The sequence below is a fragment of the Asterias rubens genome, chromosome 11, assembly GCF_902459465.1.
Source record: "Asterias rubens chromosome 11, eAstRub1.3, whole genome shotgun sequence".
NCBI lineage: Eukaryota > Metazoa > Echinodermata > Asteroidea > Forcipulatida > Asteriidae > Asterias > Asterias rubens.
This window is the reverse complement of record NC_047072.1, coordinates 6,505,182-6,523,364: the sequence shown is the minus strand read 5'-3', so window position 1 is coordinate 6,523,364 and position 18,183 is coordinate 6,505,182. Positions and strand designations below refer to the sequence as shown.

General features: G+C 34.0%; 1 long non-coding RNA gene across 1 annotated transcript; it reads right to left on the bottom strand.

Annotated features, from left to right (window-relative positions):
• Positions 1-3,191: 3,191 nt before the first annotated feature.
• Positions 3,192-8,099, bottom strand: LOC117296275. Its single transcript, XR_004519737.1, has 3 exons — positions 7,990-8,099; positions 6,879-7,052; positions 3,192-5,972 (listed from the first exon to the last, which is right to left on the bottom strand). It is a non-coding gene; the product is annotated as an uncharacterized LOC117296275 (long non-coding RNA).
• Between the last annotated feature and the right edge of the window lie 10,084 nt (positions 8,100-18,183).

Here is an 18,183-nt window from a genome sequence, read left to right as displayed (position 1 = left end):
TCTCTACCCAGGATATGGGTATCATTGAGGGTAGTGTCTGTATGACTTCTGCAACTGTATTAGCTCTTTACCCACAGTAAGGGTATCTAGGTGGACTGTGCCTGCATTGTTTCTGTAACCTCTAATAATGGGGGTATCGGGTTGGGCTTTGCCTGCCTCATGATAGCTTCACTGTACCCATCAGGGATATTTCAGGGATTTCATATCATGTATCATCAGCAAAGGATTGCCCTGAATATGTCTACCATGCTGCATGTCCATTGTCTGCAACAATGTTTGTCTTCATCAAGTGACCTGTGGCCATCTTGGTTTGTTGAGTGGTCACTTCAATGACCGAGTTCAGGGATTTAGACAGCATTTGCCATGTTTGTTCTTGAAAAAAACATCCATTAAATTTTTTTTGAAAACTCATTGGTTAGAACTGAGGGTTTTTTCAGATATTGATTGCAGGCACAGAGTTTAATCAAATTGTATTTCTTATATCTATGGAAACACACAGGTCTGAAGACAACCTGTCTTCCTTTTCAAACCCTAAGACCTTGGTCAATGCCTTGATTGATATTCAACCCTAACACGCTTGGTATTGCCTTTGATTGAAGACTATCAGTGCATGGCTGAGGATGTAAAGTTACAGTACATGAATTCCTACTTCAATTAAAGTTACCATGGACCTATCTAACAGAACTGGGACCCCTGTGTCGACACCACAGTTTTACCGGTCGATACTGAGGGACCCACCACATTGCCCATGTGCAGCCCTATTTTATAGTATGGTGCTATAATTTATCACCCCAGGCCATTCTTCTAAGAGTAGTTAAAAGAGTTTGGCACCCCATGTTTTCCCAGTGATGGGATCAGTTCCACAGTTTGGCCAAGAGCTACGATTTCAAAATTTGGCAACTACAATGATTTAGCAATTTGACCAGGAACTACCATGATTTTACAGTTTGGCCAGGAACTACCATGTTTTTACATGTAGATCTGGCACATACATCTCAAGTATTTTTAAGTTAAAAATACTTTTTCTGAACTTTTACATTTCAGCTCAAATACTGACTATTCGTTGGAGTTACAAGTTAAAAAGGTTTACTATGCCACTGGAACTGGATCATTATCCAAGGTAAGCCACTTTGACTTTTCTGATATTCAAGTCTATTAGAATCACATTGAGGCTCAAGTCTCCAATAAACTGGTGCCTTTCTCAATCTGTGATTCTTTTTCATGGTGACTATTAACAAGAAAGGTTGTATATTTTCTTCGCAATGCATTGACATGCAGAATACAATTTAAACTGATTTTAAGTTCTCCGTTTTTGTTGCTTGTATTTGTTTGCCTGCTTTGAAATAGTGAAACAGATGTTCGAACTACCTTTTGTGCAGCTCTGTTAATTTTTTTTAAATAATTTGTTGAAACATCTTGTATCAACAGTTTTTTTTCTGTTGAAAAATTTAGTTTACTTCATATCAAGAATATCCAATTGGATTTGAAGATTAGTTAAACATCATTTGGACTTTTTTGTACAGAACCTAGATTTGTCTCTTCAGTTAGAGAAAGTTTGAACAAACTTGAGTTTGTTGCAAAACATTTTTAACATCATTTCAGACATTACTAACTTTTATTGAGTATGATTTAGCCTCAAGGATTTATTTTTAAACAAACTGCAATTTGGCGATTGTTATTTGAGTGTTAAAGGAGCCCACATCATTAGAATTGTTTGATGTAGCATTTTCTTCGTGCTAATGTTGAAATGGCAACCGTTTCAATTATTGTTCCACAACACTTTGGTATCTCTTTCATTTAAATGTTTGTGTCCTTTGTTAAACATTTTGCTAGGCTTAACTAATGGGGTTTTTTTTACACAGAAAAGTTCTGAAAAGAACTCATTCACTTATAATTATATTCATTTGTTAGAGAATAACAGACAGTATTAGTCTGTGGACTATCAGAATGTCATTGAGAATTAATTGTTCAAATTTTTTTGGTTTGTTTTTACAATAATTTTTACTTCATTGATTGGAACAGCCGCTGTTCACTGATTGTGCTGATGAAATTGTTTTTTTTTTATTTGATTAACTTTATATGGATTTATACTTTGCGTATGAAAATAATTGACAATTGCTCTTTTAGTACATTTTTCCTTGAAACTACAAAACTTGATTTTTGTTTAATGCAAGGCAGAGAGTGGTTTAGATTGTGATCATTCAACAAATGATTGGCTGGCTTAAACATTGTGACCAAAATCCCTATGTATGGCAAACATCTCAGAAATACTTGCAAAAGTGTACATTTGTAGATATTCCATTCTCATGGATCAAAACACCAGGATGCAAATCCTGAAATGTAGAGTTCAGAGCAGACTTGAAGGCATTTCTTCCATATGCAATGCCCAGAGTTGACGATGGACACATCCTCCTCTGTGGAAAGAAAATTAATTATCATAGTTCAAAGGATCCTTACCATGTTGAAGTCAACTGTGGGTCTCTGATTCATCCAGACCGCCAAGTATTGGGAAGGTTGACACCTCACAAACAGCCAAACACCTTCAAGTGCATTCAGAGGACAACTCACCAACCAGCCTGTCGACACCTGCGGGCGGGGAACACTCGTGCAAGCACCAGGATGGCTTGCATGCACCGGGGTGCCAAAAGGGGAGGGGTACATTCATGAGCTGTTGGTAAATTACAAAATAACTTTTCATTAGTAACAGGATTGCTCACTTAAAAAGATGGGCAAAATAAATGTGTAAATTTCACTTGAAATGTAAACGGAAGATCCAGAATTTCGATTTCAGCTTTTGGAGACTTTTTGTCGATGCTGCTAGAATTTCAGATGTTGGTGTACAAGATTGGCTAATATACAGTACTTCATAATGAGTTTAAATTTTTTATAAGTAAATGAAAAGTAACACAGGTTTTTTAAATTGAGATTTTGTCTCGTAAGCTTAGTTTAGAGAGCCACTTGGCCCCGACACTTCAATGCATAAAGCACATCAGAGAAGTGTAAAATTTGTGAAAACTTTTTGTGGATGGCTTGCATTATGGTCCCATTTTGAATACTTTTGGTTTAATATAAATTTGTTTGGGTGAAATCATTACGTTGTTACTGATTTCAATTGAAAAGGAAGATCCAGAATTAACATGTCAGCTTTTGACGACAAATCGTCCATGCTGCTGAAAAAAAAGATAGAGTGAAATTTTTGTTTTGTATTTTGCGAGGTCTTTTTGTGAGTATTTGTTAAAGTGGAGAAAAAAGTGTAGAAGGGACAACAACTCCATCAGCTGTGCCAGCCAATGTGTTGTACCATCAAATGTTTGACTTTTTGAGTCTGACGATTTTTAGTTCAGAAGTAGTAACGACCAATCTTGTACCCATCTTACCAACAGACCTTATAGACTAACCCTCCACTCTCTAACTTACTAATTAAAATAGCTTACAACGTTTAAGACAGAAAAGCCTCTCACAAAAAGCTTAAACTTTTGTTTTGATGTCTTATGAAGTTTGAATATGTTACGAAAAAAACAATTTGCTGATACACCACAACGCTAATTAAAAAGCTGAATCCGATGGACTTCTGATTGCTTGTTAGTTTTGGACATAGTATTCAAATACTCTGTTAACACCCAGTGTTCCAACATGTTACCAGAATAATTTGGTGGTCAAATTTTTGCTTGACATTGCCTTTTTGGTTTTAGTTACTTCATTTCTAAAAGTATGGGTTTCTGTGAGAGACTTTTCAAGTACTATTTACTATTACTTCTCTGTTCATGCATGAATTCCTCTGTGCTAAATTAACTGAGATACACTTAGTTTTTAAGGTCAAATCCAACAACATTATTGACAAGTAACTTCTGTACTATCCTATTGTATGTCTTTCAAGTCATGATTTAAAACTTTGCATGGCGTAAGAATTTAGTAAAACTGATGGATATGACTCAAATGAATTCAATCTCTTTTAGGAAAAGTGTTGGCTGTGAGAAAAAGCAGGGTTTGGGATATTGTACAGTTTTGACATTTCTAGAAGAGTTTCTGTCATTGTTAATTTTGAAAATTTGAAATGTGAATTAACATTGACTTAGTGTCACTTATTGTTTCTTGTTTGCTGAAAAAAAGTACATTTGATGTTAGGGAGAGTTGATAAAGTATTGTTATACATCTGTTCCCTATTCTCACCCACAAGTTTAATAGCCAGCTGTAGTGCCAGGCCAGAAATACAATGTTGTTTTAGCCCAATCACATTTTAGCACTTTTGTTGGATTAAGGAGAAAAGGTTGACATACTATTTAGAGATAACTTTGTTTTAGTCCTATCCAACTTAGCATTTTTGGTGGTTTATGTAGAAACTGTTTAAAAATATATTTTCTGTTTAAGTCCTACTCCATTGAGTAAAGGGTTTATGTGAAAAGCTGTTGAAATTCTAATTCTAATTACTTTAGTTTGATAGTCCGTTCTCATTTAGCACTCTTGGTGGTTTAAGGAGAAACTATTGAAAACCTATTTTGTAATAGCTATTCGGTTGTAGTCCTACATGTTTCCATTTAGCGTCCCTGATGCCTTTTAGTGCAACCTGTTTTGTTTCAGGAATATGACTTTTTAAAATAAATAGTAGTGCAATTTATCCTAGTTCAAGCTATTGTACTACACTAATCCTGTATTTATGTTCATGCATGAACAGATGACTATACCTTAATGCTACAGTTTTACTTTAATATATATTTGTCAAAGATATCGTCACCGTTTTATTTTTTACAAAAAGCACTTTAGCCCCTGCAGCGAAACTATGTCTGGAGAAAATTGAATTTGATGTTAAAGAAACCATTAGTTTGGTGACTGTTTTAGTCACTAAATGTTTTGATGAAACATTTGAAATTGAAAATTTATAAGTTTACTAGGATGACGAGGCAAGATTTTCTCTTCAAGAAAATTTGTCACACAGGTTACACAGATCGTTCTTTTTTAAAATCAAGCACTTTTGTGGGTTGATATTGAAGATTTCATGTTAAAAAAACGAACTCAAAATTAACTCTGGTGATTTTATCTGTGTGCTAATATGTGTTCTAACCTAAGAAATTAAACAGGTTGAGAAAATGTTGATGTCACAAACACAAAATAATTTGCATTTTCTTTATTTGATTTTTTTTTCAAATGTGTCTATTCTTGAAAACGGTGACGATAATCAAACTGCCATTTGTACAATGTCCACTGTAACTATTGTTACTATTGGACATTGACATTACTTCATTAGTTTCTAGATACTATACAAACGATCTGCTCCTTGTAGGTTGATCACATTGAGGTTCCAAAGAGTGCACATTGAAGGTGGGTTAAGAAATGTCTCTAGCCTTGCATACACATAGTGTCTTTGCAGTGATGCATCCTTCTCATCTCATTTGTATCTCAAGAGTTCAAAGAGTCTTCAGGAAATCTGTTTTTAATCCAGGCTTTGAAATGTAGCATTAGAGCTGCATCTCAAAGCCAACAGTGAGTTTGGGTTTAATTCAAGTTCAAATTGTTCACAGAGTCATTGCTGCATTGTTGGTCTCCTCCAGCTTGGCGTAGAATCTTGCACCATGGGTTGATAGCGTTTCACTGTTCAAAGATGTAGCATTAGAGCTGCATCTCAAAGCCAAAAGTGAGTTTGAGTTTATTCATGTCCAAATTGTTCACAGAGTCATTGCTGCAATGTTGGTCTCCTCCAGCTTGGCGTAGAATCTTGCACCATGGGTTGATAGCGTTTCACTGTTCAAAGATGTAGCATTGGAGCTGCATCTCAAAGCAAACAGTGAGTTTGGGTTTAACTCGTGCCCAAATTGTTCAGAGTCATTGCTGCAATGTTGGTCTCCTCCAGCTAGGCGTAGAATCTTGCACCATGGGTTGATGATGTTTCACTGTTCAGAAAATCCTTGCAGAATTGACGTTAATCTCCTCATGCAGTGCATTTTGAAAATCTTCCTCCCCCACTTGAATTCTTGATTCTGCAATAAATAACCAAGAAAACAAACAAAGCATTAGGTTAGCAGTTTTACAAGTCAGTGTAACATACCTTAGGAATAATATAGCCTACAAGTATGATCCTGTGATCTGTATCAGCGTTAAAACAAGCGCATTGAAGTCTAAAGGTTTTTTTGAAGGGCAATTCAAGGAGAAGGACTGTTTCATTTTGGAAAATCAAAACATATTTCCAAAAGTTCCAAAAGCAACAAAATCAATGGTTTTTTGTGGTTTCCATATTATTTCAGGCATGTTGACAGTTTCCATATTGTATTTTTTCGCAAAAGGGCATTTTCAGGCATTTGCAAAAAACAAATGTAGTTGTATGATTTCTATTCAAATGAAAAGTTTTTATTAAGAAAAACATGTTACCTGTTTATTGTGTGAACTGCATGGAAACTGGGTTAATGATTCTCAAAAACATGAAGTTAGTGTGGTAGGGGCAGCACTCCATGCATTTATTGGTATAGGGGTGTGACAAAGCTTAAGCACTAACGGTGTGGGTCCAGGGCCCGTTCATGGGTACCCGGTGGGGTCCAGTGGCAAAGAGTGGCATGGTGACGAAGAGTGGACTGATCTTAGGTTTAAGCTCGTCTGAATGGCCTATATAACACATAAAATCATTGGTACTCAACACATGAACTCTTTACCAACACACAAGGATTGAAAATCAAAACGTGATACAAGGAAGACTCTTGCAACTGGGATGGTGTACTTTTTCAATCTCTCTATCATTCTTTTCTGTTCATTCATTTCCCCTTTTTTCAATTGACAGGGGTGCAGCTGTCCTTGCATGGATGTAGGTCTGATCTTTGGCTGTTGTGTCAGTAGCTGCCTTATGGGGTAAGGATACAATGGTTCTGGTTCATTCTAATCATACAACAACTCACCAGTGAAATCCTCCACACATGAAGACAGAAAGGCCATTGCATATAACAGTAGTTGAGATCATTCAATGTGTGGTGTAGCTTGTTCAGATTGCTGGCTGTCAGTTTGTAGTTTAGTTGAACTTGTGTCTACCTCATGTTGCCTAATGTGTCCTGAGAAAGTGTTGAAAAATCAGTCTGGAAAAAAAGAAAATTGAGACACAAAATTTAGATGCATGTCATCTCTACACCAAGCCCATACTCACAGGTACTCCCAAAAGTAAACTTTGCCTTTAGTAACTCACATTTATCACCATCATACATTCCATTTAATTATTGCTGTTGCTTCCCTCCAGAAACTGTGTACCCATTTTGTTCTGGTCCAGTAAATGCTTTGGAGGCCCTGTACATATACAAAGTCTCCATCAACAGTATCAGGGCCCAATTTCATGGCTCTGCTTACCTTAAGCACAGAATCAGGGCTTACGGAAGCAGGGAATTATGTGCTTACGGCAAGCGCATTTCACGGGTTAGCGGCGAATTTTGACTTCTGCGCATGCGTACTCTGCGTTACTAGGCATTCTACCCTTACAAGGCTAGCGCAGAAACTCATCAAGGGATTCTAACAGTAACACTCAAGGTTCTCCCGATAAGTGCACATTTTGATTTGGGCAATATACACAAACCAGACCAGACAAAATAACTTTAACAATTGTAGTTTCACAAAAATCATCAAAAGAAAACCATTTAAAAATGCTCCAGATTGCAAAGCAGGGCTTTGGAATTCAAGATACAAAAAACAAATTCCAAGGACCGACCTTGCTTCCCCCCTAAAAAAATAAAATTTAAAAAAATAAAAAATTGGGTTGTGAATGCCCTAAAATATTGAACAAATCTGGGAAAACCCTGCAGCTATAGTTCATGTAGTTCTGATAATGGTGTTCCTGGTAGTAACACAAACGCCAGGGTTAATAATAATACAAAATGTTGTATATGCACTACTAATGCACTTTAATTACCAGTGTTCAAATGCCAATGCAATACCATACACTCCAACCAATAGAAATAGACCCAGTAGGTCTACATTCAAATAAGTTATTTTATAATTATAGACATATAGAAAACTTATTTTTACCTTGAACCTTGATTCCACAAATTGCTTTTAATCAGAAGAAGCATAAGAATACTTTCAAAAAGATAATTAATTGTTTAATTAAAAACAGTATGCACTGCACATGTACAAAATGGCCGCCTGCTGCATTGAGAAAACCCTGAAAATGGGGTGTTGTTTACTTTTGATTTCTTTTACAAATTAAATTATGTTTAAAAAATTTCTATCAGCAAATAAAAAAGAATGATTAAGGGAAATTTTAAGCAATGATTTAAGCAGACATTAGAACTATTTACCTATTTAGAATATTTAATAATTATTGATAACCTGGTTCCATTCCACTGCAGTGCATGCCATGGCATAGTCAGTGAGAAGTCAGGGTACCTCTGCATGTCAACACTGCCACACACTGGACATGCTGGAAGGAGCACATGGTTTTTGTTATGAATGGAAGTGAGTAAGCTGAGCTCAACAACAACCCAGTTCTTCAAGGTAAATACTTATTTTATTCATGATAAATGATTAAAACTAAGGTAAACAATTAAATGGGGAAAATATAAATATATTTCTGAGTAGTTGTTGAATATTTATTTGTTAAAACAGTTATTAGCTTTACAGCAGGGGGTTTAAAGACACTGGACACTATTGGTAATTGTCAAAGACCAGTGTTCTCACTTGGTGTATCTCAACATATACATAAAATAACAAACCTGTGAAAATTTGAGCTCATTGGTCGTCAAAGTTGCGAGATAATAATGAAAGAAAAAAACACCCTTGTCATTTGTTGTGTGCTTTTAGATGGTTGATTTCGAGACCTCAAATTCTAAATCGTAGGTCTCAAAATCAAATTCGTGTACAATTACTTATTTGTCAAAAACTATGTCACTTCAGAGGGAGCCGTTACTCACAATGTTTTATACTATCAACCTCTCCCCATTACTTGTAATCAAGAAAGGTATTATGACAGTAATTATTTTGAGTAATTACCAATAGTGTCCACTGCCTTTTACGCTGGTATTTAAAATTACATTTTTTTTTAATGTAATAATTATTATAAGCAGTTGTTAAAAAAATGGTTGAAACTGTCATTACTTGTTGTATTACAAACAGTTACAATCTGGAACTTAATTGCATCTGTCTTTAATTGTTCCTTTGTGTGTAAAGATGGACATGATGGAGTGTAACTGTATAATACATAAGGCCAAATAAAAAAAATACCAGTTAATCGTCCCCGCCTGCATCCTTTTTGGGGGCCGCATCCTTTCATTTACTTTTCATCCATCTATTCAAAAGGACTGGCCTAGGGGCTTTTCCCGAATCTAGCATGATGCTCAAAATAAAAGTAGTGAATGTCTACCAGCGAACCTTTACTGAATGCCTACCAGTTAACCCGGGTCCTCATGCAACAAATAGATATAAAATAAGTTTGCGGTGGGTTCAAATTGAAAAATTGGTGGCCTGTTTGATTTGAAATACTTAGCGGCTATCTTGGAAAAAAGAAAAAAAGGCCCTCATCTTTATTTTTTTTTTCCTTAATTTTTTTTTGGGGGGAATGCAGTGTTGCATGTGTCAAGTGCACCCCCAAAACCTTTTCTTGAAAAAACTTGCTATTGAAGTAACTTTTCAGCTCACCACAGCTAAACACCCATGACCCCTCCCTCATTCACCTTTTTTATTAAAAAAAAAATCATTTTTCTTCTAAGGTATTATGTATAACTATTGTTTAATATATTGGATCTTGATTTATAGTGTAGGTATGGGATAAATGTTAGATTGCCGTCTTATCTGGAGCATGTTTTGTGAAATTTGTATTTTGTTAGGAAAATTGTAGGCATTTTTATGAGAAATATGACAGACAATTAAAAAAACACAGTCATTTAAAAAAAGTTCGACTTTTTTTGCAAACATTTTTGTTGGAAATGAGGTCGCCATTTTGACAAAAAATATGGCGGCCATATTGGTAAAAATGTGGCAACCATTTTAAAAATGACAGACTAACAAGTTTTACACTTTTGGCAATTCTTTTTCAACAGTGATACCTTTTAAATCAATAAATTGATATCAATTGAAGATTCTGCCACAAAAATAAGGAGAATTTTGTAGGTTCTGCCAAAAAATAAGGAGAATTTTGTTTTGAACTGAAATCACCATTTTGAAACTAGTAGATCTAAGAATTTAAAAGTTGCAACAACACTTTTCAGAATCTAAAACCATGCAAACCAACTGAACGACATAAAATTGTACATTCCAGACCTTTTTGGTACCAAAATGGAATAAATAATTGATACAAATAATTGCAGCCATTTTGAAGAAAAAAGGCAGCCATTTTGAAAAACGCATATTATGGTAGCCATTTTAAACATGGCAAAACTACAAGTTTTTGTACACTTTTGCACTTTTTTTTTTGGGGGGGGGCGGTGGAAGTATGTCTCACTTTGATTAAAAAATGGCTGTCATTTAGATGAATATATTACTGCAATCTTAAAAATGCAAGTTAGATGCCTTTCAATAGTTTTTGTATTTATATGTCAGACCAGCAGAAGCAATGTATTGAATATTCCAGACTTGTTCCCAGATTTTGTGTGATCACTATTATGAAGAAAAAAAAAAGAATTCTAACTATTTCTTTCCAAATTATGAGATTAAGGTCATTAATGCAATTTCAGATATTTGGTATAACCAATCATGTTTAAAAACATTCAATGCAAGGGCATTGAGTTGGCCTATGACAACTTTCTATCGAAAAATATTAAAACAAAAAAAAAATCAAAATTTTGAATTTATAAGAATCACTGCCAACATTAAATATAACTAAAAATGTAGACAAAAGTTTTCAAGTAGTGTTACTGATGTACTGACGCATTCAAACAATGGTTTTCAAATTTTTTGTTCTTATGATTTGTGCTTTTTTGCTGCTGATAAATGGTCCTGCCTTTCAAAGTACACATAAAGGCAATTGGCACCTATAATTGTAAATTAAACTTCGCTAAATCAGTATCGATAAAAGCAACAAGCGTGTTTGTTCATTTTTGAAAGGGCAAGGGCATCCGAGGTATTTTCTCCTTGGTAAGGGCATCCTACGTGGAAATTGTAAACTTCTACAGTCTGGGCATTTATAGGCACCAAGGCAATAATAATAATAATAATTGTGGCTTCTTATATAGCGCACATATCCGTCACTCAATGACGCTCCTGGCGCTGTAACATACAGTGTTTCCTGCAAGATGTGGGACTTCTTTTGAGACCTAATTCTGATAGCACCATGTAATGTTTTACAAGGTGCTGTGGCGCAATTTGCTGCCGATCAGGCCAGGAACACCGGGCGAACCCCTTCTCTTTTCGATAAGTGCACTGGGTTCTTTTACATGCATTACATAACACATGGGACCAACAGCTTAACGACCCATCTGAGGGATGAAGCAATGGTAAAGTGTCTTGCTTAAGGACACAAGTGTCACGGCTGGGGATTCGAACCCACACTCTGCTGATCAGAAACACCAGAGTTTGAATTTGGTGCTCTTAACAGCTCGGCCACGACACTTCCACAGAAGTGACCAGGGTGCATGAAAGCATTCGCCTGTGTTGCCTCTGTGGAGTATCAGGCCTGTAGCAATCAACAGGATTTCATAATGATTCTACAACCAAATAACTTTTGCTATGCTGTATAATAGATGTCAAATTTGCATCTGGGATAAAGAATATTAATTTTGGTTTTTACCCAGACACCGATGTATTTCTGATGAGTATTTGATATGTAAAACAGCAAACTGTCCTCTAAACTTTGGTCATTGATAACATTGCTTTTGTTTTCTTTTTTATTACAGCCATCTTCATATCAGAGACAGAAGTCTAACCCAGCACAGCTGATGTTCTGGACAGTGTGATGTCAACCATGGATATGAACAATCAATGCAAGCAGTGGTTTACATACTGAGGCTTTGGGAAGTGATGAACCAGGGGCCAATTTCACAGAGCTGCTTAAGCAAAACAAAACGCTTAAGCACGAAAATAGCTTGCTTATTTTTTACATGTTACTGGCCAAAATTTCATGCCATATACATTGCTTGTGACTAGTATTTAGCTGACATTGTTTACTTAGCATATTGATTGAGTGGAGTCTTGGCCGGTAATCTGATTTTACTGACCAAGGATTTTTTTTGCTTAAGCAAAATTTAGTGTTTAAGCAACTCCAGATCAGGCCCCATAGACTTGTATCATGGCCAAGCCATCTTGTTTGACTCTCATTCAACTCAAAGTGAGGCTGAGAGGCAGAATAGTCTGGTGCTATTTATGGATTGAGAATGTGTTTTGGAGACAGGGAACATGACAAACTAGTGTCAGCATGATAAAGGTCTATTTCAACCAGGGCTCAATTTCATAGAGCTGCTTAAATGCATACCAATTTGCTTTACAGTTTCCTGCTAAGCATGAAACCAGTCACAAACAATAACATGGTATAATGGCTACTACATGCACAAGCAAAAATTCCCTTCTAACCTGTGAAATATGTTTGACGTAAGCGCGGAATTCCCTACTTCTGTAAGCGTCAATTCCTTGCTCTGAGTAAGCGGAGCCATGATTGGGCTCTGGTTCGTCGCCCAACCCAAGCCTTGGCATGGTTTTAAAAATGGCGTCTTTAAAGGCAGTGGACATTATTGGTAATTTCTCAAAATAATTATTAGCATAAAACCTTGCACGGTAACAAGTAATGAGGAGAGGTTGATTTGATAGTATAAAACATTGTGAGAAACGGCTCCCTCTGAAGTAACAGAGTTTTCAAGAAGAAGTAATTTTCCACGAATTTGATTTTGAGACGTCAGATTTAGAATTTGAGGTCTTGAAGTCAAACATCTACAAGCACATAACTTTGTGTGACAATGGTGTTTTTCCTTTCATTATTATCTCACAACTTCGACGACCGATTGAGCTCAAATTTTCACAAGTTTGTTATTTATGCATATGTTGAGATACACCAAGTCACAAGACTGGTCTTTGACAGTTTTTGTCCAGTGTCTTTAATATGAAAAGCTTTTTTATATCTAAACTATTCTGGAGCAAAGTGCTGCCCCTATTTTATAAAATTGTTTGTTTTATGCTTCTTTTTAAAACTCCTTTTTTTAAATTATTTTAAAAGTCAAGTGTTCTATTGAACTATTGCATGCAAGACAGCTGGGCCTAGCCCTATAACTTTGCTTTATCATGGAATTCTGTGCTTCATCATGGATTTAATGTTCCTTCATGAAATTCCTAGACGTTTTGTTTCCTGGGATTGGCGTTCTAGTGTGAACAGGGCTTTATGAAAAGAATTTATTAAGAATTTTAAACCCAAGCCTAGAGTCTTCCCAATTGTGTTAAACCTTTGAAACTTATTTCTCAAGTCATTGTTTCAGAAGGCCTAGACTCCAATTTGTATGTGTGAAGCAGGTTAAAAGATATATCTTGTTTATTTTCCAGTTAATGGTTATTAAAGACACTGGACACTATTGGTAAATGTCAAAGACCAGTCTTCTCACTTGCTGTATCTAACCTGTGAAATTTTAGCTCAATCGGTCCTCGAAATTGCGAGATATTAATGAAAGAAAAAACACCCTTGTCAAACGAAGTTGTGTGCTTTCAGATGCTTGATTTCGAGACCTCAAATTCTAAATCTGAGGTCTTCAAAATCAAATCCGTGGAAAATTACTTCTTTCTCAAAAACTACGTCACTTCAGAGGGAGCCGTTTCTCACAATGTTTTATAATATCAACCTCTCCCCATTACCAAGTAAGGTTTTATGCTAATAATTATTTTGAGTAATTACCAATAGTGTCCACTGCCTTTAATGGTTAAGAGACAAAGTATGCCTATACCTTTTGATTTTGGAACCGTTTGATTGTTTTAGTCATGTGTATACAATAAAACTAACCTGTGAGCATTTCACTTCAAAGGTTGTCGCGCTTTTTTTGAGATGTCGCCAAAAATCTGGGACAAATATTTCCACACGGGAAAAATAATCTCCATAAGAATACACAATCTGAGAAGTGTTACCATGGTAACACTTCACAGGTTCGAATTTTGGGGTGTTAAAGTTTATATCACATTACTTTGAAGTGAAATGTTTCTCAGAATGCTTTATACTATCGACAGCTGCTGTAGGCTTCTATTATTTAAAAAAGTGTTTTATTGCCATTAATTTATAGAGTGAATACCAAATGTATACCGTCTTGTTAAGTATGAAACTAATTTTGGGCATTGTAATCTATCTGTTCTTAAGCTCTGGACATCTCGTGTATTTTATTTATGCTTGATGTACACAATATTGTGTTTATCAAAAAGAATTATACTTTTGATTTGTTGACATAATTTTGTAGCTTTCTATAAAAAGTAATGTTTGTTGCACAAAAAAAAAGATGTTTACTTTTTACATTCTAAACAAAAGAGGGAAAAGTTACACCTCCCTGTCAAATCACAGTAAGTTCAGTGATTTGAGGGGGGGGGGGGGTAAACGCTTTGTTGTTAATTATGACAGGATCAAGTGTATTCACTTTTTGAGGATTTGTTTTTGTTAATTTGTTTTAATAATTGGTGTTTGTTTTGAAACTATTAGAATACACATTTAAACAATTGTTAATTCTGTTCTATTTTCTTTTGAAGGAATGGGCATTTTATTGTTCAAAGTCTTTATTCAATTATTTTGTGTGTTTTTTTATGAATAATAAATTCATTTTTATGAATAATAAATTCATTTTCATGAATAATAAATGATTGACAGCTAAATCAATGATTGATTTGTTTATTTATTGTGTTTTCTTTGCCCAGACCACCCATGCCCCAGCCCCCCCCCCCCCAATCAATTAAAACAATAGAATTTTAATAATAATAAATAATAATACAAAGTTTTTAATAATAATGAAACAAAATAACAATAAAGAATTAATGTGAATTTGACGGTGAAAAAGTTAATTTTTTGAACTGATTTGAAAAAAAAAATCCATTAATGCCAAGTTGTGCAGGTGCTGTGAAAAGTTGTTGACAACACTGCTCGTGCACTGTGCTGTACATCATTACGGACCGTAATGTGCACTTAGTGCATTGCATGTATGTACACACGAGTACTGCATTCGTGAACATTGCCGATTTATTCAAATTAAAGGAGCACAACTTTTACGCAATTTACTGACTTTAAATTCACCAATTTGATTCTTACCTATTTATATTTTCATCGCATGGTGATAAAATTCCATTCGTCATCGAAAACACAAAGAAATTGACAAATCTAAGATCCTGCTGGTAAAATTTTTAGAAAAACACTTCCCTTGTGATACAGACTGGCTACTTTTCAATATTTTCTTAGAGACCATATCATTTTTGTGCAATTTTCCATTTTGAATTTAGGACCCATACAGTTTTACCACCACTGAAAGCGCCCTCTCCGGTGTTACTACACAATAGCTTTCCCCCCCCCCCCCCCGACTCCAACTTCATAGAGTTCATAAAAATTATTGATTTTCCTAAATGGGATTTGTTTTTACATTCAAACACTAGTTTGACTTTATTATGATAAAGGAAGCTCAAATATTTAACTGAGAAGTAAATAACTTTTTTTTCCCTGTAACCCCCTCCATAAAACCAATAGTTCATAAAAATTATTAATTTTCCTAAATGGGAAATATTTTACATTCAAACTTTAATTTGACTTAATAATAACAACTGATGCTTAAATAATTAATTGAGAAGTGGAAAACACGTTGCTTCTGTAACCCCCTCCATAAAACCAATAGTTCATAAAAATTAATAATTTTCCTAAATGAGAAATATTTTACATTCAAACTCTAATTTGACTTAATAATGATAATTGATGCTCAAATAATTAATTGAGAAGTGGAGAAACACGTTGCTTCTGTAACCCCCTCCATAAAACCAATATTTCATAAACATTAATAATTTTCCTAAAATGGGAAATATTTTACATTCAAACTATAATTTGACTTAATAATGATAATTGATGCTCAAATAATTTATTGAGAAGTGGAAAACACGTTGCTTCTGTAACCCCCTCCATAAAACCAATAGTTCATAAAAATTAATAATTTTGCTAAATGAGAAATATTTTACATTCAAACTCTAATTTGACTTAATAATGATAATTGATGCTCAAATAATTAATTGAGAAGTGGAAAACACGTTGCTTCTGTAACCCCCTCCATAAAACCAATATTTCATAAACATTAATAATTTTCCTAAAATGGGAAATATTTTACATTCAAACTCTAATTTGACTTAATAATGATAATTGATGCTCAAATAATTAATTGAGAAGTGGAAAACACGTTGCTTCTGTAACCCCCTCCATAAAACAATATTTCATAAACATTAATAATTTTCCTAAAATGGGAAATATTTTACATTCAAACTATAATTTGACTTAATAATGATAATTGATGCTCAAATAATTAATTGAGAAGTGGAAAACACGTTGCTTCTGTAACCCCCTCCATAAAACCAATAGTTCATAAAAATTAATAATTTTGCCTAAATGAGAAATATTTTACATTCAAACTCTAATTTGACTTAATAATGATAATTGATGCTCAAATAATTAATTGAGAAGTGGAAAACACGTTGCTTCTGTAACCCCCTCCATAAAACCAATATTTCATAAACATTAATAATTTTCCTAAAATGGGAAATATTTTACATTCAAACTTCTAATTTGACTTAATAATGATAATTGATGCTCAAATAATTAATTGAGAAGTGGAAAACACGTTGCTTCTGTAACCCCCTCCATAAAACCAATATTTCATAAACATTAATAATTTTCCTAAAATGGGAAATATTTTACATTCCAACTCTAATTTGACTTAATAATGATAATTGATGCTCAAATAATTAATTGAGAAGTGGAAAACACGTTGCTTCTGTAACCCCCTCCATAAAACCAATATTTCATAACATTAATAATTTTCCTAAAATGGGAAATATTTTACATTCAAACTATAATTTGACTTAATAATGATAATTGATGCTCAAATAATTAATTGAGAAGTGGAAAAGACGTTGCTTCTGTAACCCCCTCCATAAAACCAATAGTTCATAAAAATTAATAATTTTGCTAAATGAGAAATATTTTACATTCAAACTCTAATTTGACTTAATAATGATAATTGATTCTCAAATAATTAATTGAGAAGTGGAAAACACGTTGCTTCTGTAACCCCCTCCATAAAACCAATATTTCATAAACATTAATAATTTTCCTAAAATGGGAAATATTTTACATTAAAACTCTAATTTGACTTAATAATGATAATTGATGCTCAAATAATTAATTGAGAAGTGGAAAACACGTTGCTTCTGTAACCCCCTCCATAAAACCAATATTTCATAAACATTAATAATTTTCCTAAAATGGGAAATATTTTACATTCAAACTATAATTTGACTTAATAATGATAATTGATGCTCAAATAATTAATTGAGAAGTGGAAAACACGTTGCTTCTGTAACCCCCTCCATAAAACCAATATTTCATAAACATTAATAATTTTCCTAAAATGGGAAATATTTTACATTCAAACTCTAATTTGACTTAATAATGATAATTGATGCTCAAATAATTAATTGAGAAGTGGAAAACACGTTGCTTCTGTAACCCCCTCCATAAAACCAATATTTCATAAACATTAATAATTTTCCTAAAATGGGAAATATTTTACATTCAAACTATAATTTGACTTAATAATGATAATTGATGCTCAAATAATTAATTGAGAAGTGGAAAACACGTTGCTTCTGTAACCCCCTCCATAAAACCAATAGTTCATAAAAATTAATAATTTTGCTAAATGAGAAATATTTTACATTCAAACTCTAATTTGACTTAATAATGATAATTGATGCTCAAATAATTAATTGAGAAGTGGAAAACACGTTGCTTCTGTAACCCCCTCCATAAAACCAATATTTCATAAACATTAATAATTTTCCTAAAATGGGAAATATTTTACATTCAAACTCTAATTTGACTTAATAATGATAATTGATGCTCAAATAATTAATTGAGAAGTGGAAAACACGTTGCTTCTGTAACCCCCTCCATAAAACCAATATTTCATAAACATTAATAATTTTCCTAAAATGGGAAATATTTTACATTCAAACTATAATTTGACTTAATAATGATAATTGATGCTCAAATAATTAATTGAGAAGTGGAAAACACGTTGCTTCTGTAAC